Source organism: Peromyscus californicus, unplaced genomic scaffold (genome assembly GCF_007827085.1).
Source record: "Peromyscus californicus insignis strain IS unplaced genomic scaffold, ASM782708v3 Scaffold_1__1_contigs__length_55948999, whole genome shotgun sequence".
NCBI classification, from domain to species: domain Eukaryota; kingdom Metazoa; phylum Chordata; class Mammalia; order Rodentia; family Cricetidae; genus Peromyscus; species Peromyscus californicus.
Window position 1 is genome coordinate 10,940,873 of NW_026294492.1, and position 27,816 is coordinate 10,968,688.

A 27,816-nucleotide genomic window follows, 5' to 3' on the forward strand; every position below is an offset into this window, starting at 1 on the left:
TTAAACAGCCTTCTACCTTTGTTTATGTATTTATTTATTTGTGAGCGTGTGCCTCCATGTGCATACAGGTTTGGGCGTGTGTGTGTGTGTGTGTGTGTGTGTGTGTGTGTGTGTGTGTGTGTATACACATTTAGGTGTATGTGTGCCACGGCATGAATGCCTCCATCTTATTTACTGAGACAGGCTTTCTCAATTGATCCCAGAGCCTCACTGATATCCCTACTCTGGCTAGTCAGCTTGTTCTAAGGATCCCGTCCCCACTTTGAATCACGGATGGGCGAACATAGGTTCTGGGTATTCAAATTCCAGGCCTCACACTTTGAAGAGAAGTACTCTAGCCGCTGAACCATCTTTCCAGCCCCTGAGTGAGACAGGGTCTTGCTATAGGTAGCCCCACCTGACCTGATACTCAACTATGGAGCCCAGGCTGGCTTAGCACTTGTGGAAATCCTTCTCTGTTTGCAGGGACTACAGACACGCATGACCACATGCAGCTAAAATTCCATCTTGTGTGTCTCAGGAGCTATGTGGCGGTGGCCTATTTGTCTTCCATGAAAAAAAAATTTGTATTACATCATCGAGCCCCAGATTACACATCTTCCATGAACTCTCCTGGGAATAGAGAGAGCACTCACTGTCTGGGAACTTTGGTAAATTAGATAGAAATTTGTCCTGTGCATGTGTGAAGTCACTTTTCAGCAGAGGCCTGAAGGGAACTGCCAAGTCTTTCTCCCAGAAACAAATGGTGAGCTCGCTCTGTTTTCTGTAACACAAACCCTCTACAAAAAACAGAGTCCTCTCCTGCTCATTATCTTGTCATTAAAACCTTTGGCTTGGTGCATTTCCCTATAAAATAAACCTGAGACCTTATTCATATGGAGGGACACGCAAAGGCAGGCTCTACCGTGCATAAAAGGACCCAGTGTAAAGAGAGCTTTCTCCTACCTCTTCAGTTTGATGATGGGATCTCGTGGCCAGACAACATTTTTTGACTGGTAAGTGCAGAAACCACCCTCTTGAGTTACTGTTGAGTGAATGAGGGCCTTTGTTTCCCCCCAAAGAATTAAAAACCTATGGGCCTCCCCCCACGCAAGCAGGAATAGGTTTCACACAGCGGTGTTGGGATTAAATGACTGTATCATGAAGGAAGCCAGAACAATGTCTGCTCACATTTTAATCATTTACCAGGCATTCCAGTTTCACCATAACTTTTACCCACAGCTAGACGACTCGGGCAAGAATGATTGGCTCTAGCATTCTCATTCTGCGAAACCTTTTCCACATGAAAATCAAGGAAACTGCTCCACCAAGGGAGTCCAAAGATGGGATCCGGAGTCTGCATGCCGGAAGGGGCTCCCGGATGGCTCTGGAGTGTGCGGTCCTCCTCCATCATCCTGCAGGTTAGCAAAGGGAAGCTTGGAGAGGAGCAACCTGCACAGGGTCACACCCAGGGTCAGGGGCACGCAGACATCAGAATGCTCCTGACTCCTGGTCACTCCGGGTTGGCATTTTTTTTTCAACTGCCAGTTTTGACATTTCTCAAATTCAAAATGATATTCCTTCTGCACTTCTGCAAAGTGATTCATGATGCTTGCTATTTCACTGTTCTTTTTGAGACCGGGTCTCATGTAGCCTAGGCTGGCCTCAAACTCTTTAATGTAGTCAAAGATAACCTTTAAAAAAATTGATTTCTTTTTTTAAAAAAAATCATTTGTTTTAGTGTGTGTGTGTGTGTGTGTGTGTGTGTGTTTCTAAGTCAGAGGACAACTTGAGTTATGAGTTCAGGGGATCAAACTTAGGCCCTCAGGCTTGGTGACAAGCAATGTTTCTCACTGGGTCATCTTTTTGTTGTTATTGTTGGTTTTTCGAGACAGGGTTTCTCTGTGTAGCCCTGGCTGTCCTGGAACTAGCTCTATAGACCAGGCTGGCCTCGAACTCACAGAGATCCACCTGCCTCTGCCTCCCGAGTGCTGGGATTAAAGTCGTGCGCCACCACCGCCTGGCGCACTGAGTCGTCTTGAGGACCCCAACCATTAATTTCTTTGCCTTTTGCTTCCCGTGCTGAGATTACAGGTAGGGCCACCACGCTCAGCTCATTGTGTTTAGGGTTGAACCCAGGGCTTTGTGGGTGCTACCTAAGCACTCTGTCAACTAAGCTCCATGCCCCGGCCCTGCCCGTCATGCCTGCTTTGAAGTAAGGCTCCACAGAAAGACTGCAGAGTGTAGGACAGAAACTGTCCCCAAGTTCTCCGCCCAGGCAGCACCAGGCTGGCGTTTCTGTGTGCTTTTCCTTCCTCTGTGCGATGTGGGGTCACTGTCAATCTCTTGGACTCGTTAGCGTAGCACAAGGTAATAATAGATGAGGGAGCGCTGTGAAGCTTCGGGAGTGCTAAGTGGATGCAAAGCATAATTATGCATGTGAAAACTGGGGCTTTGCTCAGTGTAAAACAGGGGAAAAAAAAAATCAATGGAAAGGGTGATGAGGTGCCCCGGAGGAGGGTTCGTTTACAGACACTGGGTTTCTTCCCCCATGAAAATGGTCCTGTGGACAGAGAAGCTGTCCGTGGGTAGGTAGATACTGGAACCGAGATATTACTCAAAAGGCAGCATCAGGGACAGTGACCTTCTCAGAGGTGACAGGGAGAACGGAGTGAATATAAGAGCAACTGTTCAGACTTGAAATGGGGAGAATATGGAGCGCGACGCTGCCACGCACGACGCTGTCACGCACGACACTGTCACGTATGACGCTGTCACGTACCACGCTGCCACGCACTGGCAATGTGTTTCTGATGTGCAGAATTCATCTGTGCCTTGGCTTGTCCTCTATAAAATGGGTCCACTGAGTCTACTCTTCACGCCCTTTGTGAACTGTGAGGCTGTACCTGCAGATGATGAGGTTAGGGAGCAAGACAGCCTGTGAGCAGCTGTCTGCCACTTTGGGCAAAGCCCCAGGCCTCTGCTTCCTTCTTTAGATGAGGGGACAGAAGACGCCGGAGCGAGCCAGCCTTGGGAGGAGGCGAGTGGAGAAACTGTGAGAAATGAGAGCTGTGACTGTGGCCTTTCCTTCCTTCCTCTTCAGTACATCAGGTCCCCAGGTTCCCAGATCCCCAGTGCCGGGAGAACCACAGGGCTGTTGATGACGGTGTGGAGAGTGGGTTTCGTCCCGTGTGGCCATCCTGGACGTGTGTGATGTGATGGCGGGATATAGGGAGCGCTGAGAGAACTTGGACAGGGTGTGGAGGGAAAGTCACAGCTATGGTGCTCGGCTGTCCCCTCCCCGAGACCCGGGAAACTCAGGGGAAGACTCCTTGGGTGTGTGGTGGAATGGAGGGTGTGGGATTTCAGGCTGGGATGGACCTTGTGCTTCAGGTCTTTCGATTGTCTGATTCTGGGAGGCTTCCGTAAGCAGAGACAGAGACCTTCTCTGTGTTCAGTGCTTTGCAGACTTTCTGTTCACGTGATCATTAAGACAGACATGGGGCGGGGGGTGGTCTCTGACTTGCCATTGCTCCTGTTGCAGAGACAAGAGAAATGAGAGCATGGGAAGGCGAGCCATTTTAGTAAAGATGCAGGGTGAAAAGGCTTTGGAGTCAGGACTTTAATATGGCCCAGTCAGAGGTCTTGTACCAGAATGACTTTCATTGGTCCCCATAAGGGGACATATTAGTCCAATTAGCAGTCTGGTGTCCTTTCCCAATGGCCTTTCGCTCTGTGTGTGTGTGTGTGTGTGTGTGTGTGTGTGTGTGTGTGTGTGTGTGTGTGTATCTGTCTGTCTGTCTGTCTGTCTGTTTTGCATGTGCGTGTGTTATGGGGCCTACCAGAAATGACCATTCAGACAGTTTATAGCCAAGGGAAAGTCTTTATTCCAGCTGGCTGGGGCTACACTCAGGTATTCCTGACCCAAGCATATATTGAGTGTTGGGGGTAAAGGTTTTTTGGTTTTGTTTTGAGACAGAGTTTCTCTATAGAACAGCCCTGGCTGTCCTAGATTTCACTCTGTAGACCAGGCTGACTTCAAACTCACAGAGACCCACCTGCCTCTGCCTCCTGAGTGCTGAGATTAAAGGTATGTGCCATCACCACCCGGCATGGGTAAGGGGTTTGAAAAGGGAAAACCCACATCCTGGTATGTCATTTGGTAGCTCCAGGGGTAGGTTTGTAGAAACAGGCAACTTAATAGAAGGTAAGGTAAGTTACCTGGGGTGTCCTGACTTCAGGTTCCTAAAATAGAGTTGGGTAATTTTCCACGGGATGCACCATCAAGAGGATGAAATTCTAATTAAACCTGAAATGGCCTCAGCAAGAATCCAAGATGGAGGAACCTCTGCACCGTCTCGCCCTGTTACAGATGGTGTGCGAGTGTTCTTGTTCAGGTGCTCATACCATGCACACGCGTTTGGAGGCCAGGAGAGGTCGGGTGCTTTTCTCTCTTTCCCTTTATCTTTTTCCTTTGTTCTTTCTCAACTTGGAGCTAGCCTGGACACCGATCAACAAACCCCAGCCATCCTTTCCTTTCTGCCCTCTATAGCCTGGGACCTGTAAGTATGTTCGAGGTCACATCCAGCTTTTTATGAATGGAGATTTGAACTCTTACCACTGAACCATCTCCACAGCCCCATCCCTTTCTATCATGTATGAGGCCTTGGTATTTGGGTTTTTACCTTCTTGGGGGTAAAAACCAACCCAAGCTGGAGTGTGTGTCTGTGTGGGGAGCTACTGTGTATGTGGGGGGGGGGGGAGGACTGTGGACAGTGTATATGTTTGTCGGGGGCGTGGCGAGGGACTGTGGACAGTGTGTTCTGTGTTGATAGAGATCTGAATTAGGAGGGAACCTAGCCCACCTCCCAACATTTGTATTCCCTTCCCACTGATTTTAAGGGTGACTAGGGAAAAAAGGGCCCCTGGTAGTTGTAGTCTGGAGGGTTTGCAAATCTCCTTACCTCCAAGACCCACATTGTACTTAACCCAGTGCCTACGACATTCTGTTCAGCTGGATTGAACTTCGAGTTGCCTGATTTTTTTGTCTTGCCTCTGTGGTCATCTGGTGATGGCAGCTGCTTAATGGTTTTATGCAATAAACGTTCATAGACTGGGTCTTGCCGATTACCAAAGACGAGAGTCACGCCTGTTTTCTGCATCCGGGTCTCTGGTGCCTGATCCCAGCTGAACCTCAGCACCCAGCTTCCTTCGGCATCCGACACCATTCCTTCTCCTCGGAATGAACTCCTACTACAGTCACATCAGGATCACCCACTGCTTCCTCAAGCTTAATGGTCCTGGCAGTCCCAGACGCCCTCCCCACACCCCCATGTGGCAATACAGCCATGGGCCCCAGCTAGCTGCTCAGCGTTCACGACCAGGCATTCCTCAGATTCTGCCCACTCCGGTGTCCCAGTATAGCGCCTAGCCTAGTATCCAGCTCACAGCGGGGATTCACTGGGGTTGACCCCAGTCCACTTTATCCTAGTGGAAATAACGTCTAATGTTCGTGATACCCTGGAGTTTGCACTGTTGATGTGGAGTGGGAAGAATCAATTCCTTCCTTGGCCCAAAGCCAAGGCCAATACGAGCTTTCCTCTTTGATTGCGTCTCCATTTCCTCTTGGGGAAGAGCTGCTCCTTCACCCACTCACTCACCCAGATCCACTCACCCACTCACCCACTAGGTCTGGCTTAAGAATTTGGACTTCTAGCTGGCCAGTGGTGGCGCACGCCTTTGACCCCAGGACTTGGGAGGCAGAGACAGGCAGATCTCTGTGAGTTCGAGGCCAACCTGGTCTACAAAGTGAGTTCTAGGACAGCCAGGCTTACAGAGAGAAATGATGTCTGTCTGTCTGTCTGTCTCTCTCTCTCAAAAAAAGAAAAGAAAAGAAAAAAAAGAAAGGGATTGGACTGCTTATCCCACCTGGCTCTAGGCAGTCTTTTATAAAAGTCACACTTGAGAATCTCAGCGCCCCACAAGCCTTTTCTCTTCGGAGCCTCCAAAGGATAAAGATCTATTTGTCTCTGTGTGTATGTTACAAAAAAAATGAATGGGGATTTAATTACAGCAGCTCATTTCCTAAAAGGAAGTCCTATTTACGATGTACCATATGTTTAGCTAGCAGCCATACCCCCAGGGCTGCTTGTCAGATCTCCTTAGATAAGCAGGGTCCTGCTGGCCTGGCCTTACAGAGACCCTGGGAGGACCTAAAGAAGGGTCCAGGAATTGTTTGTGAGTGTTGGGGGTAGGTGGATCAAGGTGTCCCAGCTGGGCTAAGCTTGGGCAGAGGCTGAGTCCCAGCCAGAGTGGAGGCTGCCCAGGCTTCGAAAGGAGATGGGATCAGAAGTTTAAACAATTTGTGATGATTAAAAATTGTCTGACTTTTTTTTTTTTCATCTACTAAAGCAGTTCCTGAGGGGGAGCAGGTCTCTCTCACTGATCCTTCCTTTCACGTTTTAAGTCCTCCTTTGCCATGTTTGGGCCAGTGCAGATGGCTCCCCTGAGCTCGAGAATCTTCTAGAACGGATGGATCCTGACAGGGGAGGGGATGCAGGGTGTTGGGGAAGGGGCCTGGCTCCAGCCTACTGTGTTTCTGATGTCTCCTGCTGTTCATCTGTCATGATGCCTCTTGGAGTGGATGCTGGGAGGCAGGTCATGCTGTGTGCTGTGCTTCCTCTCTGGGGATGCTTAGAACCTGCTAATCCCCAATCAGTTTTCTGGATTCATGGCCATAGGCTCCTTTTCCTACCTAGTCTTCCTTTCCAAGCCTTCCCTTGTTCCCAGTGTGCTCCGTTCCTTTTGTGTGCCCTCTCGATTCTCTCTCTCTTTTTTAAAGATTTATTTATTATGTATACAGTGTTCTGCCTGCATGCCAGATCTCATTACAGATGGTTGTGAACCATGTGGTTGCTGGGAATTGAACTCAGGACCTCTAGAACTGCCAGTGCTCTTAACCGCTGAGCCATCTCTCCAGCCCCTCCCCCTCCCCCTCTCTTTCTGAGACAAGGTTTATCTGTGTAGCTCTGGCTGTCCTGGAACTCACTCTTGTAGACCAGGCTGGCCTTGAACTCACAGAGACCTGCCTGCCTCTGCCTCCCGAGTGCTGGGATTAAAGGCGGGCGCCACCACCGCCCGGCTTCTATTCTCCTTTAAAACTCTCTGCCCAGAAAAATGATCAGTCCCTCACATCCCCACTGTCTGCCTGTCCTCTGCCCTAGGCCCAGGAACCGCTCGTCTGTGGATGTCCTGGGTTTTCCACCTTGGTGGCAGCATGACTTCCTGAGAGTTCGTTCTTTCTGAACTGGAGGTTGGTGTAGACACCACCGGCCCCAGGTCCACTGCTGAGTGTTCTTCATTTTCCCCTGAAGGAATCCTTTCCGGATACCCATCTTCCTGGGACCCTCACCTGCTTGGAAGGAAGAAGAGAAACAGGCAAAGCCCAGGAAAATCAAGTAGCCTGCTGGGAGGTTAAGGTGATGATGAAACATGGACAGAGGTGCTGAGGAGAGGAGACCTGGTTCCCATTGTAGATGCTGCTGGTGGAAATAGGGAGTCTTCATTCATGTCTGCTTGCTCCCCTCCCCCTCCCCTCCTCCCTATCCCCTCCCCCCTCCCCTCTCCCCTTCTTTCCTTTCTTTGCCTTCTTTTATGCTTTTTGAGACAAGGTCTCACTTTGTAACCCAAACCGTGCTTGAACTCATGGCAACCGTCTTGCCTCTGTTTCCCCAGTGTTGGTATAACCTTCTGCTTGCTCTTCTGAGTGGCAGGAGCCAGTACTTACTGGAGATCCGGAAGTTCCTGGGGACAGGACTTCACCAGTCCTCGGAAGAAGAACTTGCATAAAGTAGGTGCATGGAAAGTATCCATGAGCAAGGCGAGCCGATGCCTGCCCACCCACCTTCCCCGCCCTGGAAGGACTCTGGATTACCACTGCCTACTCTTTCTTGAAGGGCTTGGACAGGGGTCTTTCTCAGGCTTATCTCCAGCCTATGGCTGAGCTGGTCAGCCTCCTTCTGCATCGTCTCACAGAGAGGAATCTCATGGGATTTAGGCCCATTTTTAAAATGTATCCTCGTTTCCGGGGACTAACAGCTTCGCGGAGCTCTCTCAGCAACTCCTGTCTGAGGAAAAGATAGTTTGACTCAAGATGCCTTTTGCTAATTAGAACCCCTTCAGCTCTCCTGTTACACAAGAATCCAGGGCACCACATGACCCTTTGCAAAGCTTTTTTTAAAAGGTATTTTTAGCCAAAATCAAAGGGTGAGATTTTTTTTTTTTTTTTTGCTCAACTTTGCAACCCTGAAGCTGTGATCTCCTTAGCTCCCCAACTCACACTCTCCTTCCTTCCCTGTGGACACTTCTGTCCTTACCCTGTGTCTCCATTTCCTTCTCCTTCCTGCAACTCTGTGTGGAGCGTGTGCACCCACGTGCACATCCATGCATGCACGCGTGCGTGCATACACGAGTGTGAGTGCATGAGCTCCTGTGTGTAGGTGTGAGGGCCTGGTGGGAGTGTGGCCACAGTGCCAGGCAGCCATGCTGCATTTCTGGCTGCTCATTGTTCAGTTCCGTCTCCATGGTGACAGGAGCAGCTGCTCCATTCTGGGCCTTGGCTTGGCTGTGCAGGGCGGCCTGCCCGCCCGTCTGCCTGCCCTGTCCGCCCTCCCATCCTCCTGCCCAGCCGTGGGAGCTGCCAGCTCTACGCCCTCCCGCTGCCCACAGGCCTTGCCAGGCTGGGCGCAAGAAAGCGTGTTTACTAACACCATCCACATGGCTCCTGGGGCACCGTGGCTCTGCCCAGAAGATGTCAGGCCCAGGGCACCGGGAGGTGGGCCTGGAGCCAGGCTGTCTGCGGCCCAGGGAAATCAGGCTGGCCGGCTGCTGCCGAGGCCTGCCAGCACTCCCAGCCTCCAGGCAGGGTTACAGGCACTTGGTTCAGGGGCCCCAGAGAGGCCCTCTCCGGAGTGTTCTTATCCCTCCCTGGCATGCTTTACAACTTGGTCCCATTGTACCCCACCGGGTCATTTTAGCCCTAGTGGTCTCCTCTGGTCCCCATGGTGGAATTATCCTATCCAACACCTTCACGGACATAAATTAGGAACTGCCAAGTGGGAGTGATCTGAAGGATGTAGTCCTTTGAAATAACAAGCAGAGGGAGGGCAGGGTTGTATCCATACCCGCTATGCCCTGGGAGACCTGGGTGGGCTGTCCTGTGTGGCCCCTTTGAGCTCTGAGTTCTTCTCTTCCCTACTTCCCCCTCTCCTTTCTCCTCCTCCACTCCCTCCCTCTCCTCACGTCTTCTCTGCCTCTCCTTCTCCCTAGCTTCTCCCCATAATTTCTCCTTGAAGGCCTCCGATACGGGTCTGGGTGTCCATATGAATCTCTGTGCTTGTGTGCGCGGCTCCATTGGTGTGGAATGTTCTTGTGTGCGTCTGTCTCCATCTGTGGATGTGTGAGTATTCCCATGTGCTTCTCCATCTGGGTGTGCCCTTGTTCCTATGTGTATCTTTGTGTGTGTTTCTATCTCTATGTGTGTGTGTCAGTGTGCTTGTATCTATGCACGAGCATGTGTGTGTGTGTGTGTGTGTGTGTGTGTGTGTGTGTGTGTGTATTTCTCTCTCTGTGTATATCTATTTACATCTCCATCTGTGTCTGTGTGTGCATATGAGAGAAAGAGTCATGGACACCCTGAGGAGGTTAAGAACTGTCCTTGGGAATCTCCCCTAACTCCTTGTTGAGGTCTCAAAGTCTTGGAGCTATAGTTCACCTTCATTGTCTCTCTTCCTCCAGTCCAGTCCTCCTGGTGACTCCACCAGCCTGGGACCCTCGGGGACTCTGAGGCCTGCTCTTCCCAGCAGGAGAACTGTAGTTCCTTAGAGTCTGTGGCTGTGTGCATGGCAAACCTTCACGCTACCTGACCTTGTCCAAGATTTTCCCTTAGAAATTGGTGTTGGCTGCAAACCCGAGAGCAAGCGACAACAAGATCACAGTGATACACATCTGGCAGGCGCCTGGCAGGGTCCAGTGCTGGCGACCCACTGAGGACCCCACCATGCTGAGGTCATTCTGTCCACATTTAAGCCTGTTCTTGGCCACACACTGCCCCTGACTGAATCTCAATCTCCCCCTTCGGACTCTGAGATGGGTGACCTGCTAGTCCTCCATTGGAAAAGATCTCAGCCCAGTCTCGTGCAAGTCACAGAGAATGTGGACCTTGGCTGTGTCATCTCCTATCACATTGGCACCTCAAATCTGGTTTCTACTGTGGAGTTAGGAGGTGCCTATGTTTTGAGAAGGGTCCTCAGGCCCCAGCAAACACAAGGGAATATTTCTTTGCGGGGGTTCTAAGGTTCTGAATAGCCTGTATAAAGCCTGTGTAGGAGAAGGTTCCATCCATGCCAGACATTTGAAAAACTGCCCCAGGGATTCTACGTGATAGAAATGACCATATTTTGCAAACAGGAAATTGAGAATCAGCGAGTTTAAGCGACTTGCCCAAGACCACCCAGCCACAGTACAGAACCCACCTGTGGTAGCCTCCTCTCCTTCCTGGGTCACCTTGCCTCACAAAATGGTCGGGTGTCCCTTTGAAAGTGTAATACTCAGAACCAGCTCTTCAACAGAGGACTCAAGGCTACTTCAAGCCTCTCTTCCCTTCCGCTGCTGCCCTAGCCAAGCTAGCCCGCCTTTTTGACTGGAACCTGAGAGCAGTCTCTTATCTCCAAACTTCCGTTTTCCTCTGGCTTGTTTTGTATGCCAAAGGGGAAGCCCTAAAATACTGAGCATGCAAACAAAACAAAGCAAAATGCTCTGTCGTATAATCCCAGTACTTTCGAGGATGGAGGCAGGAGGACTGGTGAGTTCAAGGCCAGCCTGGGCTACAAAATACCTTTCTCAAACAAAATGCTAGTAATAATTACCTAGTGTATTTGACATGACGAACTTATATAAAATAATTATGTATGTAAATGTATCCCCCCTAGAGACAGAGGGAGAGCAGTGATTTAGATATGCCATTCTGCTGTGTAGAGTTAAATGAATCAAAACACTGAGTGAAATGTATAGCGTGATCCTTTTTCTATCACAAACCAAGCATCCCCATACATATGTGTGTGTTGTAAATGTTGAAATCAAAGAGCAAGCCCAATAGAAATCTAGGGCAGTTGAGGATGTCAATGGCAATTGCCTGGGGTGAGAGAGGAGAGGACTGATGGGTAGACAGACTGCCTTTTCTTAATTCATCTCTGGATTATTTCATTTGTTAACACCTACACATAGTACTTTTTAAAGTATTATTATTTGTGGCAGGGTCTTATTTAGCCTAGGCTGGAATCAAACGCACTCTGTAGCTGAGCCTGGCCTTGAACTCTCACCCTTCTGCCTCTGCTCTCCATATCTGGTTTTATGCAGTGCTGGGAATCAAGCCCAGGACTTCATTCACGATAGTGCTGTATAAACTGAGTTCTAGTCTCAGATACTCAAAATTTGCATTTTATCTCTTTTTTTCTTTTTCTCTTCCTTTCTTTTTCTTTCTTGGAACATATTCTTACTATGTAGCTGAGGTTGGCCTTGAACTCACGTTATCCTTATTTCCCACATACAGAAGTTATAGGTCTGTGCTGACACACTCAGCTTTACCTATTATTTTAATAACTTTAAACATTCTAAAAATCAGTCTCATGATGTGCCTTGTTATTTCATATGTTTCCATAGCGGCCTGCCCACCCCCCACCCCCCCAGTTGACAGGATACTATCCAAACTTAACGTGGGTCACAATGCTTCTTGGAATCTGCATCCAGCTGCTGCCTACTTCACCATGCCTAGTCCTCATGTCTTCTTTGGCCAAAGTAAGTTCCATCAGTGCCTTTACTGTGTCTGGTTGTCTTACCTCAGCACTATATTCATAGCCCTCTAACTGAGGACTTCCCTTCCGCCTTGCGTCTTCACAGTGCCTTGTGTAAAATGGCAGCACAGCTGTGGTTATGTTTATCTGAGATGGGGTGAGATGTGGGTTATATGACACTGTTGACTGGGGAGGAAAGATGTTTAGGGAAGGTGTCTTACATGAGGAAAAACACTGTAAGATTTTTTTTTTAAATCTTCTTTGTTTTGGGGGTTTTGTTTGTTTGTTTACTTGTTATTTTGTTTTTTGAGACAGGGTTTCACCCCATAGCCCAGGCTGGACTTGGATCACAATTGTCTAATATTAACCTCCTAAGTGATGACATTGCAGACGTAAATCATCATGGACAGCTTGTGCAGAACTGGTTTTTGTGCAGTGTCTTGCTAGAAGGACCAGATGGCCAATCAGTGGCATAGGGACAGTTCTGAAGACAAAGTATGAGGTATACCAGATGTCCCAGATTAAGAGCCCCATAGTTGGGCAACTCTAGTGTCAGTATGGGGTTATCTTTGGTATTATACAGTAAACAATGATGACTTCTGTGTAAAAGCAGTTAGTGTTTGTAAACAAGGGGTAAAGACAACATGGCAAAGGCCCCCAGGGGTTATAGAGATAGCTCCACAGTTGAAAGCTTGTGTGGCTTTTGTAGAGGACCTGAGTTTGGTTCCCAACACCCATATCTGGTGCCTCATAACTGCCTGTAACTCCAGAGCCAGAGGGGAATAGCTTGAGCGAGTGAGCGCGCGTGCACGTGTCTACACACACACACACACACACACACACACACACACACACACACACACACACACTAAAAATAATGGAATAAATCTTAAAAACGAAAAGAAAAATTAATGAAAAAAGGCCTCAAGACCACTCTGAAGAAAGAGAAAAATCTGTTTAAGGACTAGATAAATGGGCCCATGAAAGACGGTGCTATTTATTTATTTAAGATTTGAGAGGGCCTTTGTAACACAAATCCCCTGCCACCAGCAGCTAGGATATCAGAATTTTCTTGCTAGTTTGCTCATGATGAGGTCAGATAAGTTGTTCCCTTCCTGGGCCTCAGTTTCCTCCTCTGTTCATACTTAGGTTCTTTCTAAAAGCTCCAAGTCACTAAGATTGGAAGGATGTCTCTTTTGGAAGGTGGAACTTGTCCTCTCTGCGACCACATTGTCAGAAGCAAACAGTAACACCTTTAGTAAAAAGGAGATGAGCCGGGCGGTGGTGGCGCACGCCTTTAATCCCAGCACTCGGGAGGCAGAGCCAGGCGGATCTCTGTGAGTTCGAGGCCAGCCTGGTCTCCAAAGTGAGTTCCAGGAAAGGCGCAAAGCTACACAGAGAAACCCTGTCTCGAAAAACCAAAAAAAAAAAAAAAAAAAAAAAAAAAAAGGAGATGAAATGAAAACAAATAACTTGACATCGATGCACACACTAGAAGGTCACCTGCAGAATAGAGCCAGCCAGTCACTTCTGATGGAAGCAAAGGTGTGTTTTCACACAGGAATACTGAAATCCTTCCGGAATGCTGTAATAGTTTAGGGAGGAAGTGAGCCAACTGTCGGGGGTGTGTGTGTGTGTGTGTGTGTGTGTGTGTGTGTGTGTGTGTGTGTGTAAGTACTAACATCATACATCTATATATACGTTGGTTGTTGCTATTCAAAGTGAGCTGGCGTCACATGTAGAACGGGGAGATATTGCAGCTGGTATATAAACTGAAAAATCAATCCAGGGAATGTAGTATTCATACTTATTTATGGGAAAATCCCTTTGAACTGACTTTGAAGTTGAATTTTTAGGAAAAACAAGAACAAAAAAACCCCAAAATTTGCTTGTTCCCTGCTAAGTCTTTCTTTGCCTGAAACACAAAAGCAAGGAAATGAGATTGTTAAAAAACGAAAGAAAGTAAGAAGAAAAAAAGGAAGAAAAAGAAAAATTTGATATTTCTCCATGAGGAACCACCTTCCTCCCTTCTGATCAGGTGTTATTACAGCTTGAAGTTCTAAAGGACTTTTTTTTTTATAAAGTGGTTGTGGGTGGTTGGTGGAGACCCTTGGGGACTTGATTCTTGTGGCCAAGAAGCCCTTTGGCAAGGAGCCTTCGAGGAAATCTCACCCAGGCATTTTCTTTCTTGTGAGGCTTGGAAGGCCCAAGTGTTCCCACAATACCGGTCAGGCCACATTCTCAAAGCCGATGTGCTCACCAGCTAGGGCATCTCACCGCCAGTGAACACTGTTTCCAGTCTGTGAACTGGAAAGGGACTTAGAAATATGTAAACCAAGCCCTTAGTTTAGAAAAGTGTGTGTGTGTGTGTGTGTGTGTGTGTGTGTGTGTGTGTGTGAGAGAGAGAGAGAGAGAGAGAGAGAGAGAGAGAGAGAGAGAGAGAGAGAGAGAGAGAGCGAGCCCAGGAGACCAAGCTGGTTGGGACCCAAGCCATGGATGTTCTTCTCCCTCTGTGGGGAGGGGGTGGGAGGCTGTGATGTGAGGGACTGGAGCCAGGCAGTCATGAAGATTTCTGGCATTCTCTAAAGGGAACAAAGCCCAGTCCAGTTTCAGAGTCAGGCTTAGGGTTCCCTGCGGGACTGCATGGGTGGGGAGGGTGGGGGCCAGGAGGGAGAACAGAGACACAGCAGTGCCTGGGAGTGGAAGCCTGAGGGAGGGGGCTGCTGTGCACAGAAGAGTGTTTTCTTCCATGCTGGTGTGTGTGTGTGTGTTTGTGTGTGTGTGTGTGTGTGTGTGTGTGTGTGTGTGTGTGTGTGTGCTCATGCGCTCGAGCGTGCTTTCAATGAGGGAAGGCAGGGTTTTGGAGATAGGGGGTACATGGAGGACCTGGCTGTGGCTGGCTCAGGGACAAACTAGGGGAAACTAGGGACTTATTCTCTTCCAGGGTTGGGGATGGAGGGGCAGGATGGTGTCATGATGTCTCCCAACTGGAGACCTATAAACATTTTGGATGTCATTTGCTATTATTTTGCGCAGTAGATTAAACTCTTGCCGTCCCTCAAAGGCATCTACTGAAACCCCAATCCCAGTATGGATGTGTTTGCAGATTGGGCCTTTGGTGGGTGACCCGGATTGGTCCTTAGCAGAGGACAGAGAGTGTGGCCAGTTCTGTTTGCTAGGCCTTTCCCAGACATCAGACCGCCTTGTCACTTAATTTACTCAGGTAATATTATATCCTTCTGAGGTCTTGATGGAGTTGAAGACTGGATAGTTATAATGATGGGTAAATTAGATAGGAAACCTCAGAATCACAAAAATTTTGCTAAATGCAAATAGACTAGCTATTGCAACTGTAATTCTTGCTTGATAAGTGTTTTGTTACATGTAATTTACTATTTGAAAATGAAAACCTTCCTTTTTGGTTAGACAGGAAAGGGGAAGAAGAGCTGTGGGATGTCTTTCTGTATGCTGTGAATACATGTTGCTCCCATTGGTTAATAAATAAAGCGGCAGTGGTCTATGGCAGGGCAGAATGGAGCCAGGCAGGAAATCTAAGAGAGAGAGAGAAGGAAGGCCGAGTCGGGGCAGACACTGTAAGCTGCCTCCAGCGGAAGCAAGATGTGAGAGAACAGGTAATGTCATGAAGCCACGTGGCAAAGCATGGACTACTAGGACTGGGTTGAGTTAAGTTGTAAGAGCTAGCTCGCAAGAAGCCTGAGCCATAGGCCATCCAGTTTGTAATTAATATAAGCCTCGGAATGAGTATTTTATAAGCAGCTTCGAGAGCTCAGGTGGAAGAGGTTCATTCGGACCAAAAGTCTAGGTGGGATGGAGGAGCTGCCAGCTACACATCAGGCCTCCTTGTCACTTGATTTTCAACTTTCAGATTTGACAAATGTGAGGGAGAAATGCTGGCCACACAAATCATCCAGCCTATTGTAATCTGTCATAACAGGCTGTAGTAAGACATCGTCCTTTTACAAACAAAAATAGAACAGCCAGGCGGCGGCGGTGGCACACGCCTTTAATCCCAGCTTGGGAGGCAGAGGCAGGCGGATCTCTGTGAGTTCGAGGCCAGGCTGGTCTAAAGCGTGAGTTCCAGGACAGTCAGAGCTACACAGAGAAACCCTGTCTCGAAAAGACAAAAAACACAAACAAATGAACAAAACCAGGAGCTTAGCAGTTAAGAGCACTTATTATATGCCGGGCAGTGGTGGCGCACGCCTTTAATCCCAGCACTCGGGAGGCAGAGCCAGGCGGACCTCTGTGAGTTCAAGGCCAGCCTGGTCTACGGAGCAAGATTCAGGAAAGGCTCCAAAGCTACACAGAGAAACCTTGTCTCGAAAAACCAAAAAAAAAAAAAAGAAAAAAAAAAAAGAGCACTTATTATTATAGAGGACCTGCATACCATTTCTAGCATCTACTTAGCACCTCACAACCATCTGTAACTCCAGTTTCCAGAGACCCCACACCATGCTGTGGCCTTTGCTTTCACTAGGCATACATACGTGGTGCACAGGCAGACATGCAGGTAGAACATTTATACATACAAAAAAATAAATAAATAAAAAATGACAAACAAAAAACCCCAAACTGGATTTTGACATGGAAAGCCTAAGATTCAGATACAAAGGAGGATGGCCGGGGAGGGTAGTGGCCAGATCACACTTCTCTTGAACTCTCAGCCTTTTGGGTACTGATCTCCAGCCTTCAGCCTTATGCCCTTCACCCATGGACAGATTTATCGATCCAACAGGAACGCCTGGGGGGAAGACCGACTTTCCAGAACATAAACAGATGCTGTCAATCTTCAAGAACAGAAGGACAAAGTCAGGCTGGGATCTGAGCGCCGGCCCCTGTGTCTAGACCTGCACGGAGACGTAGAATTGACAGCCACCTCAGGCTCAGTGAGTCAAGAGCCCTCTGTCCAAGCAAACAATTCTTTCTGTTGCACACAGTGGCTTGGAAGACAGAGGGAACACCCAGGGTAGCCCAGAGTTCTGCAACTAGGCCTTGCTCTGTTATGGGGTGAACTGAGTAATTCTTTGTTCCTGTAGGTTCTGTGTAGAGAGTGGGGGTGGGGTGGGGTGGGGTGGGGTGGGGGGGAGGAAGCCATCCTCAAGGGCTGGGAGTGAAAACATGACGAGATAATGCCTGCAGACAGCAGGCATGAGCCGTGTGTGGGCACTCACTTACGAGGCTTCTTCTTTGCCTAAGTCAGATAGATGATGGGGTAAACTGTTTTCTAACAAGCCAATCTTCCCTGGCCACATTTGGTTCCTACCGTTCACCTGACTTAGGTGTCCCTTGGCCCCAGGTCTGTGAAATATTCCTCAGAATTGAGACCCAGCTTCAACGTCCCAACCTTCCTTCCCTAAGGAGCAGAACCTGTACTGCCCACAGGCCACCCGGGGTGGTTTGATCATACACCTGCAGCACCCACCTCCTCTCCCAAACTTGTTTTGTGGGGGAAACGAAATGGCCCTGGCTCCAAATGCTGGCCCTTTAATATACGTACCATGGGACCATAGGACATGCTCACCCCAACAGTTTCATGTCTATTTCCTCATCTTTAACATGAAGGTGGTGGTAAGGACCTTCCAAAGAAACTAGAATAAAACCATGTGTGAAGCAATGTCTGGCCCCAAATGGCCACTCAGTAAATGACTATTATCATTCTTATTATATTTATGAGTGTGTGTGTGTGTATGTGTGTGTGTGCATGTGCGTGCATCCCAAAGCTTGCATGTGGACTTCAGAAAACAATCTGTGGGAGTCACTTCTCTCTTTCTACCATGTGAGTCCTAGAGATCAGACTCAGGCAGTAAAGCTTGGTGGCAAATGCCTCGACTCACTGAGCCATCTCACTGGCCCTGTTACCATTTTACAGTATGTTTTGTCTACACATGTGCAGTGTGTGTGTGTGTGTGTGTGTGTGTGTGTGTGTGTGTGTGTGTGTGTGTGTGTCTGTGTGTGTGTGTGTATGTGTGTGTGTCTGTGTGTGTGTGTGTATGTGTGTGTGTAACCCAAAGGTCAACTTCCTGTATGCTTCATCAGGTGCCATATGCTTGGCTCTTTGAGGCAGCGTTTCTCACTTTTACTGGGGACATACCATTTGGTGACAGTGATTGGCCAGAGATTCCCAAGGAACCCTCCTGTCTCTGTCTCTTGAACACTGAGATTCATAGGCATACCACATCACACAGGATTTACATCTGGTCCTAGACTTGAATGGCAAGCCTTAAATGAGGGAGCCACCTCCTCCCTATTATCATTCTGATTGGACCGTAAGTGTTTGGAAGGTGGAGGGTAGGGTCTGTAGTATTTGCAGGCAGGAAAGGTTAGCTGAGAAGAGGGTATGGCACAAAGTCACCAGCAATGTCATCAGAAAATAGGTATCAGGAATCCGTAAGCAGGGGAAGCAGCTGTACTTGGGTCCGAATCTTAGTGCTGATTCTTAGCTACTATGTGACTGTGAGCCCCTCAGTCATTTGTCTCGGGTTCTTGACTTGTAAATCCAGATAACAATGTGAACCTCCCCTGTGGAAGCTTGCACCATCCCATTCTGAGTAGACCAGCCAGCAGCCTGAACAGTTATGGTGGCAATGTTTTTTCATTGTTTTTCCTTTAGTTCCTCTGGAGGGGATTCCAACATTGGCTCTGGAGGGGTGCTGAGCTCCTTCCAGGAGGCTGGAAACAGGTGAGGCACCAGGCTTTTCTGGGGCTGGCTTGCTGCTGTGTGTTTCTCTAGCCAGATGCTATGAGGAACATTAATAGAATTGTCTGTGTGCAACTGTAATTGACAACCTGCCCATTGTCTAAGCCATGCCCTCTGGGACGGGTGGTTCTAGACTATACTGGAAGTTCCATGGGAGAGAAGCAATCCTCATTGCCTCTAGTCTAGACTAGAGGGAGGACAGAAGGAAATAGAAATGTTGGCAATAGAAATCTTTAAGGGGAGGTTGGCCACGAGGAAGTAGGGAGCACTTAGCAGAGTCATCTGAGAGGAATAATGCCTTGACTTCCTCATGAATTAGGACAGCTCATGGCTAAAGGCCTTCCTGGATCCAGCATGCTGAGGTGAAGCCAGATGTTACCCACATATGGCTGATGGCTTTTAAAGACCGAGGCTGAAGTGACTTCTGCTAGCAACATTTCATAGGCTCAAGTTCATCGGACAGTTTCACTCCTCCTGCTTACACCTCTCAAGGCTGTCCCTTGCTCAAGACATCACATTCTTTCTTCCTTTCTCTTATCGCCTGGAATTGGAAGCCTCTAGGGCAGTGGTTCTCAACCTTCCTTGTAGCCAGGAAGTTTCTCCAGTCCCTCCCGGCCCTGCGGTCCCACAGCTGCTTATGAAATAATCACTTAAAGGCTTAATGGTATTTACAAACTGTATGGCCTATGGCAGCTTCTTGCTAGCTAGCTCTTCATGTTAAATTAACCCATTTCTATTCATCTGTGTTTCGCCACATGGCCATGACGTTACCTGTCTGCTGGCATCTCGCTTCTCCTTCGGAGGAAGCTGGCGTCTCCTCTGCCTCTACCTTTCTTCTTTCTGTCTCTCTTGGATTTCCTGCCTGGCTATAACCTGACTTGCCATAGGCCAGAGCAGTTTCTTTATAACCAATCATAGCAACACATATTCACAGTGTACAGAAAGATATCCCACAGCACTTTCTAATGCTAAGACCCTTGAATACACTTCCTCATGTTGTGGTGACCCCCAATTATAAAATTATTCTACTGCTACTTCATAACTGTAGTTTTGCTACTGTTAAGAATCTAATGTAAATATCTGATATGCAGGATATCTGATATGTGACTCCCAAGGGGGTCAAGGCCCACAGGTTGAGAATCACTGCTCTAGAGCCTGCTTCTGTTCCCCAGGTCAAGTACCCCTCTAGGCTGCAATACTTGGGAGTTCCTCAGACTGGGACTGTCGGACTGTTTTGCAGTGAGAAGTGTCAAGGTTTGCCTGGCCTGGCCCCTGGAGATATGAAGACCTCTCACATCAAACAGACAACGTGAGAGGTGTATTCGGGGTGCTTGTAAAGCACGTGGAAAGGAGTGATGATAAGTCATGTAAGAGGAAGGGAAAGGAGAGGCATACTGTGAGGTGATGTGAAATTTCCTCTGAGGCGCATGTGTCTGAACACTTGGTCCCCAGTCGATGACAGGTTTGAAAAGGTTGTGGAACTAGGAGCAGAACTTGAAGTTTTTTTGTTTTTGTTTTGTTTTGTTTTCAAGACAGGGTTTCTCTGTATAGCCTTGGCTATCCTAGAACTCACTCTGTAGACCGTGCTAGCCTCAAACTCAGAGATCTGTCTGCTTCTGCCTCCCAAGTGCTGGGATTAAAGGTGTGAACCACCACTTTCTGGCTTTTGAGGTTTCATGGTTTGGACCCACTTCCTGTTCACGCTCTGCTTCCTGTGAAGAGACAATGTGACCAGCCAGTCTCCTGACTGTGTACCTTTAAAATAAACCCTTTCTCTCTTACGTTGTTTTCTGTCAGGGTATTTTGTCACCCGAGAACATAATCCATACAAGGAGTCAGGAAAGGCAGGAAGACAAACAGGGAAGGGAGAAAACAACTGATGATTTCACCTGTCTGGGTTCTAGTCTCACATTTGCAAAATGCATGCGATAACTGTCCCACCCTAGCCATTTCATGGGGGAGATGAAAAAAAAATTGAAAAAGCATGGTGTCTCTTTGTATTAGTCATCTTTCTTGTTGCTGTGGCCAAAATGCACAAGAGGATTTCCAACTTAAAGGAGGAGATTTGGGTTTGGGCTCACAGTTTCAGAGAGTTTGAGCCATCCTTCAGCTCTGTAGTTTGGGGGCCTGTACTGGCTCATTTTGTGTGTCCGCTTGACACAGGCTGGCGTCATCAGAGGAAGGAGCCTCAGCTGAGGAAATGCCTCCATGAGATCCAGCTGTAAGGCATCTTCTCAGTCAGCGATCATAGGGGAGGGCCCAGTCCATGGTAGGTGCAATTCGTAGGCTAATGGTCCTGGGTTCTATAAGAAAGTGGGCTGAGCAAGCCATGGGAAGCAAGCTAGTAGCACCCCTCCATGGCCTCTGCATCAGCTCCTGACTCCAGGATCCTGCCCTGCTAATTTAGTTCTTGTCCTGACTTCCTTCAGTGATGAACAGCAGTGCTCAAGTGTAAGCCAAATAAACCCTTTCCTCCCCAACTTGCTTTTTGGTCATGGTTTTGCATCACAGCAATAGAAACCCTGACTAAGACAGCATCTGTGGCCAAAAAGAATCATGGTGGTGGGAGCCTATGGCAGAGGAATTCTTCATCCTGATTCAGACAGGAAGCTGAGAGAAGAAGAATTGGTATAAACTTCCTAGACACTAGGTAGGGACCTGTTTTCTTCAGTAGAACCTCCCACCTTCTAAGCTTTCCAACATCTTTCCAAAATATCATCACCAGCTGAAGACCGAGTATTTAATACACACTGTCTATGGGAGGACAGTTCATATTCAAACCATAACACCTCTGATAATGGTCTCAGTAATAGCGTCAACTATGACAAGTCATCTGGTGTACACACAGGGAAGAATGTGTTTTGGGGGTTAGGGAGATAATTAGAGGTAATGGGTATCACATACCTAGCATCTTGACTGTCCCAGGAAGGAATTCAATAAGTAGCAATTATTGTAACTGTCACAATCAGTCTATTGAAGTCTTCCTTCTGTTCCTTCTGTCCCATCCCCCACCCCCGCTGCCCCCTTTTTTTTGGAGACAGTCTTGTGTAGCCCAGGCTGACCTTGAACTCCTGATTCTCCCGTCTCTACCTCCCAAGTTCTGGGATTCCATGTATTTTACCATCACTTCTAGTTTCTGCCTTCCTTACTGCAGACTTGAGGGATTGAACCCACGGCTTCGAGCATGCTAGGCAAATGCTTTACCCCTAAGCTATGGTTCCAGCCTTCTTTTTAGCTTTTATTTTACGACAAGGCCTCACTGAGGTGTCGGGCTGACTCAAGCTCACTCAGTAGTCTAGGGTTGCCTAGAACGTTTGACACTCTTCTCTCAGTCTCTCCCGGAGTTGGGATTATAGGCCTTTGCCAGGGCCTGGCTCTGTATACTTCTCTCGGGTGTTAGATCATCTGTTCTCAGCCTCGGAAATACAAAATCGAAGAAAACACGGTCTTTACCCTTGCAGAGTAGATGCAGGGTGAGAACTGCAAGAAGCAGACAAGGTCTCTACAGTCCTCACCCCTTCTCCAGTGGCAAGGGAACCCACTTCTGAGCTCAGTCCACTCAAACAGCAGCAGCAAAGATGAGCAGGAACCAATGTGGGCAGATAGCGCCCCTGGCCCAGAGGGAGAATATAGGACTTGGTTTCTCGTGCCCGGCGGAACCATTTCTAAGTTGCTGTTTAATTACACATGTGTTTCAGTTCTGCCCTTTTACTATTTGGCTTTTGCCATCAACATTGGAACAATTTGTGCAAATTAACCAGAATATTCTAAAGTTGTAATGAGCTCTACCGATGGCCTGGAAAACATTCCACGTCCTAATACATAGTCATGACTCATAATATGTTCAAAATGCACTCTGTGGAACCCCTGCTCAAAATACCCAGAGATCAATTTTCAATAGACTGACAAATAGAGGGCATTAAACATTACTCATAGAAACAGTGTTTATTTAATCTTTAATGCTACCTAATGCATTTTGGTCAAAGTCACCAGTTCATGTTCAGGCTTTATTGTGTGGAAAATGGATGTGCTATTAATAAGTCAATACAAACATGAATATGGTTTCAATTGGAAATCATTAGGTTGCATTAAATGGCAAATGAAATCCATAGGAAGGATTTGTTTTATTTTGTTTGTAAGGAGCCAAAGGCGCCCTGAGAGGCATTTCTTCGCTCAGTAACGAGGAGGAATGATTGGCTTCTGCAGCCGGTGGATTACAGTCTGAGCTTTGCTTTCGTTCTCATTAGGATGGGGGGTGGGGGTGGAGGATTGGGCGATGCCTTTCCCGAGCGCAGCTGTTTGAGGCTGTGGCCAAGATGACCTTGCTGTACACTGAGGATGAAGGTTGGCACAGCCCAGGTGGAGCTGATGTGAAACCCCACGCCTAATGAGGGTGGCCCTCCACATTCTCCTGGGTCACCAGCTCTTGCCAAGGCTCTGACCTGCACACTTGTCTTGGCTCAACAGCAGCACCACACAAGAGCACGCAGGCATTTATGTGATTAGAAGTTCTTTACAAGAAAACAGAAACAAAAGCTGACTGGAGAGGCCTGAATAAATATCTTGCTAAAACTGATGCTTGGGTGCAGGCCTGGAGATGGATAAGGGTGAATGCAGGTAACTAGGCCTAGATTCCAATTCTGCTCCCTCCCCTTACCACCTTTGCGTCCTAGAGACACTCGTCTACCCTCTCCCATCATCAGTACCCACCTCTTCATTCTGATGACCCCTTGAATAAGAAATGTGAAATGCCAGCACATAGTAGAGCTCACAGATAACATGTATATTTCTTGACACACAGTCTTGCTATGTAGTTGGTCTTAAACTTACAACCGTGCTGCTTTGGCCTGCCAATGCTAGGATTACAGGCATGAGCTGTTGTCTTGGCTAGTTTTATGTTAACTTGACACAGGCTAGAGTCATCTGAAAGGAGGGAACCTCAATTTAGAACATGCCTCCATAAGACCCAGCTTTAGAGCATTTCCTTAATTAGTGATCGATGCAGGAGAGCCCAGCTTTGTGGGTGGTGCCACCCGCCCCACCTCCACCCCCCGGGCTTCTGGTCTTGGGTTCTGTAAGAAAGTAGACAGAGCAAGCCATGAGGAGCAAGCCAGTAAGTAGCTGCCTCCAGGTTCCTGCCCTGCTTGAGTTCCTGTCCTGACTTACTTCAGTGATAGACTACAATGTGGAAGAGTAAACCAAATAAACCCTTTCCTCTCCAACTTGCGTTTTGGTCATGGTGTTTCATCACAGCAATGGAAACCCTAACTAAGGCAAGTTGGTACCAGGATAATGATGTATTGCTGTGACAGACCTGGCCAGGTTGTTTTGGGGAGGATTGTGAAAGAACTTTGGAACCCAGGACAAGAAAAGTCACTGAGTGTCGAGAGCAGTGCAGATGATGGAGGCCTGGCTTGTGGGATTTCAGATGGAAGCAAAGACTCTATCAGGCTTTTTTGTGTGAAGAATCTGTGGTTCTGGTTAGCGGAGGCTGAAGAGTCTGCTGTGATTAATAAGATACCAGAACATCTAAAGTGAAACCTTTGCTTTGCTGGGATACTCAATGCTGGTTGGCTGGAGCTGAGAAATTAGTGGGTGATTAAGAAGAGGCCAGCATCACTGAGGTGAAATATTCTGGGAAGCGTTTCCTGAGAGCACACAAAAGTTGTGTTTCAGAAGCAGCCAAGGTTGGTAGCCTACGAGTCACCCAGGTGGTACTGGTTTTGAAGGCATGAAGGGATCATGGAGAGCAGCTGAGGCTTGGCTTGTGAGAGGCCATTGGTGAAGGTACAGCCTCAATGGCAGTCCCGCTTGTGGGCCCAGGACTGGAGGGGTCATGCAGAGAAGTTGAGGCTTGGCACCATGAAGAGAGCCTATGAGAGGCTATTGGTGAAAGTGCAGCCCAGTTGCAGCAGAGGATACCAGCCTTTTGGAGATGCCAGTACCATGGCATGACCACCAAGAACAGCAGCAGTGGGGAGTGGAGCCAGCTGGAGGCCTAGAAGACAAGCTGTGTGTGCTGTGGAGGGCAGAGCTGGAGAAGTCACCCAAGCCCTTTGGTGAGGAGCCCTGAAAATCGTGAGTGGATCCCAGACATTGGGCATTCTGTTATTTACACTGTTGAGGGTGTGATTTTGCTTTGTTCAGATTGTGATTGTGCCCTGGTTCTTCCCGCTTGAAGTAAATAAGTACTTTATTTTTTATTTTACTGGAGCCCACAGCCAAGAAACTTTGAATTTTAAGACTTTAGATTTTAAGAGATTGGCTATTTTGAAGGGACTGAAATTTTAATGTGTTTGCATTTGTAAAGACTGTGGGAATTTTAAAGTTATTTATGATTTTAATGTGAGCTCTTGGGGACACATACGAAAGGAAGGGTTGTGGCTTAATAGTGATGTGTTTGTGTGTCAAGTTGACAAGGGGTCAGTTGTGCTGGCTAGTCTTATGTCAACTTGATACAAGCTAGAGTTTTCTGAAAGGAGAAAACTTCAATTAAGAAAACACTTTACATACTTACCTGGCAGGGGAGATACCATGATCACGAAGGGGGTTTTCTGAAGGGCAAGGCTTATCCATTGCACTCCAGATGTGCTGACTCCTGCGATTTCCCCAAATGCAGGGAAACTCGACTGTATAATTTGTGGTAGTGGGGGACTGCATTTGCGCTCTCCCCTAAAAGAAAAAAAAAGAAAGAAAGAAAATACTTTACAGCTGGATTTTATGGATTGATTGATTGATGGGGGAGGGCCCAGCCCACTGTGGGTGGGGCCATCCCTGGGCTCGGTGGTCCCAAGTACTACAAGGAAGCAGGTTGAGCAAGCCATGAGAACAAGCCAGTAAGCAGCACCCTTCCATGGCCTCTGCATCAGCTCCTGCCTCCAGGTTCCTGTCCTGTTTAAGTTCCTGTCCTGACTTCCTTTTGGTAATGAACTGTGATGTGTAAGTATAAGCTGAATAAACCCCTTTCCTCTCCAACTTGGTTTTGGTGTTTGTATCATACTACAGCAATAGAAACCCTAACCAAGACAGTTGTCACATAAATATTATTTTAAGTTCATTTTTTGGGGGGCTGGCCTAGATGTAACTCAGTTTCTGATATGACAACATCTCTCCTAACATGTACAGCAAAGATTCTTGAATATTGGCATGAAGGAGTCTCTGGTTCTTAGTTCTCTCTGCAGACAGGCAGGCAAGCTTCAAGGAGGGTCCATAGAAACCAGATGAAAGCCTGTAGTCACTGAGGACTGTTCCTCCAGCCTGGAGAATGTCTGGGAGTCAGGGGGATACGGCTTGCTGGTTCCTTCTCTAGTAGAGTTGGATAAATAATGGTCAGTCCTATTGAACAAGCCGGAGTCAGGAAGCCTCATCCTACACACTCTCCAGGGTAACGTTGGAGTATATAACTCAACCCAGGTAAAAATAAATCCCATCAACTAACCGTCATGCAGCATTTAGCAAGTGCCAGTCAAGGGTCTGAATTCTTCAGCCCTTTGGAACTACCTGTCCTTAACAGATGAAGAAGTACCAGTGTGGATCTTAAGTAACTAATCAGATGTGCCATTGAAGGTAGTTTGGAGCCAGGGTCAGAACATAGATCTTTGTCTAAAGTTGGAGGACTTCCTCAGAACTGTTCTGTTTCTCCTGGTGTACACATTCATGGGAATGCTTTTGTTCAGTGCCTGGCCATGGCCTGGCTAAGTCCCTTGGCCTCTTGGAGCCCAGTGTATCTATTTCAACTACCTGGCAGGACTCTGTGAGGGTTGACAGACTAAGGTAGTGCTGCTGAAGGACTTTCTTATTCAACAGGTGACAGTTAGACACTTCCCATGAAAATGCTTCAAAAACAGCCACAGAGGCCTACATAGCCAAAGATGACATTGAACTCCATACAGACTTGTATATTGCAGCATCTCAGGGCAGGGAGTGTCCCCAGAGGTCATCAGCTCTACACTATTGTGACCTTACTGTGTTGCCTCTGAAACAGCCTCCTGAGACCAGCTTTGGAATCCAGCATGTCTGAATCCCCACTTCAACCTTTCCCTGTTCCTGAGTGGCCCTGCACCAAGGCCAGGGACCTGCTGCCCTCAGAGCTTTAGTTTCGAAAGCTATGAATCATGGGCAATCCCACTGCCCAGGGATGTATTGCCTGAGAGGACTATATTATGGGAAACAGTGTGCCATGACCTGCATGTGCTTGTAGTTAGGTTCTCAGGAAGTAGCAGTTTGGAAAGTCTGAGTGATGTCAAGCTGGGGATCATGGCCTCTTATTCCTTGAGATCCCAGGTCTCTGACCAGAATTTCATACACAGCCTGGGGCTTCATGGTATCTTTGTACTTCCTCACATGCTCTCTTCTACTGACGGAACTTCTCAGATGAGCTACGATTATGTCACTGTGACCGACTGAATACTTCATAGGAAGGATTTATTTAGGCTCATGGTTTGAAAGGACAGTTCCCCATGGCAGGGAAGGCATGGGTCTTGGAAGTGGCTGGCAATAATGCAACAGATATATGGGGCTCCTTGTTCATATGGAGGCTGACTGGTAAGGAGAGCTGGAAACTGGCTCGACTATAAACCTCAAGGCCCGCCCTCCCTTCACCCATTTCCTTCACTAGATCCCATCTCCTAGAGGTTCCAAACCCTTCCCTCAAAGCACAGTCAGCTGAAGACCAGGTGAGTGTCCCAACGCCTGAGCCTGGGGCGGACATTTTACATTCAGATTGGAGTACCAGGCCTACACCTGTTTGTCCACAGCGTCAGTTCCCTCGGATCCCCATGCCACTGTCCATCTCGGGGATTTGCTACACTCAATACTTTGGTGGTCCATTGTTACTTATCAGATTGTGGCAAAAAAAAAAAAAAAAAGGGGGGGGGCATTTTCAGTCATCCTGGAGCCCGGGAAGAGAGCTAGGATTAAACGCTCTCTTTACCTGGGCAGCCACGAGGATGCTGAAAGAGGGTGGCATGTGATAGAAGTAAAATGACAAGCAATGCTGTCATTTGACCTCTGGGGACCCAGGCAGTCATCTAGGACTTGAAAAGGATACAAATGAGTATCTCCTCCTCCCTGGCTTCTGGAAAATGGCTTTCATTTTCTGTGGTGATTACAGTAAATTACACCTGGAAGAGCAAGCATAAAAGGAAGACTCCCAGTGCCACGGATTAATGGAGGAGCGCTTGATATGTGTGTGCCACGAGAGTGGAGGAGAGCGATCGAGTCAGGCAAGAGCGGCGCTAATAGATTAATTAGAAACGGGAACTAGCCTAG

At 47.8% G+C, this 27,816-nt stretch overlaps 1 long non-coding RNA gene and 1 other non-coding gene across 2 annotated transcripts; both read left to right on the forward strand.

Moving 5' to 3' along the window:
- The first annotated feature begins 2,781 nt into the window (after window positions 1-2,781).
- LOC128115143 (uncharacterized) lies at window positions 2,782-5,114 on the forward strand. The gene is made up of 2 exons (XR_008220023.1): window positions 2,782-2,899; window positions 3,083-5,114. It is a non-coding gene; the product is annotated as an uncharacterized LOC128115143 (long non-coding RNA).
- Window positions 5,115-25,055: 19,941 nt separating this feature from the next.
- Window positions 25,056-25,221, forward strand: LOC128116107 (U1 spliceosomal RNA). The gene has a single exon (XR_008220369.1). It is a non-coding gene; the product is annotated as a U1 spliceosomal RNA (small nuclear RNA).
- The last annotated feature ends 2,595 nt before the right edge of the window (window positions 25,222-27,816 follow it).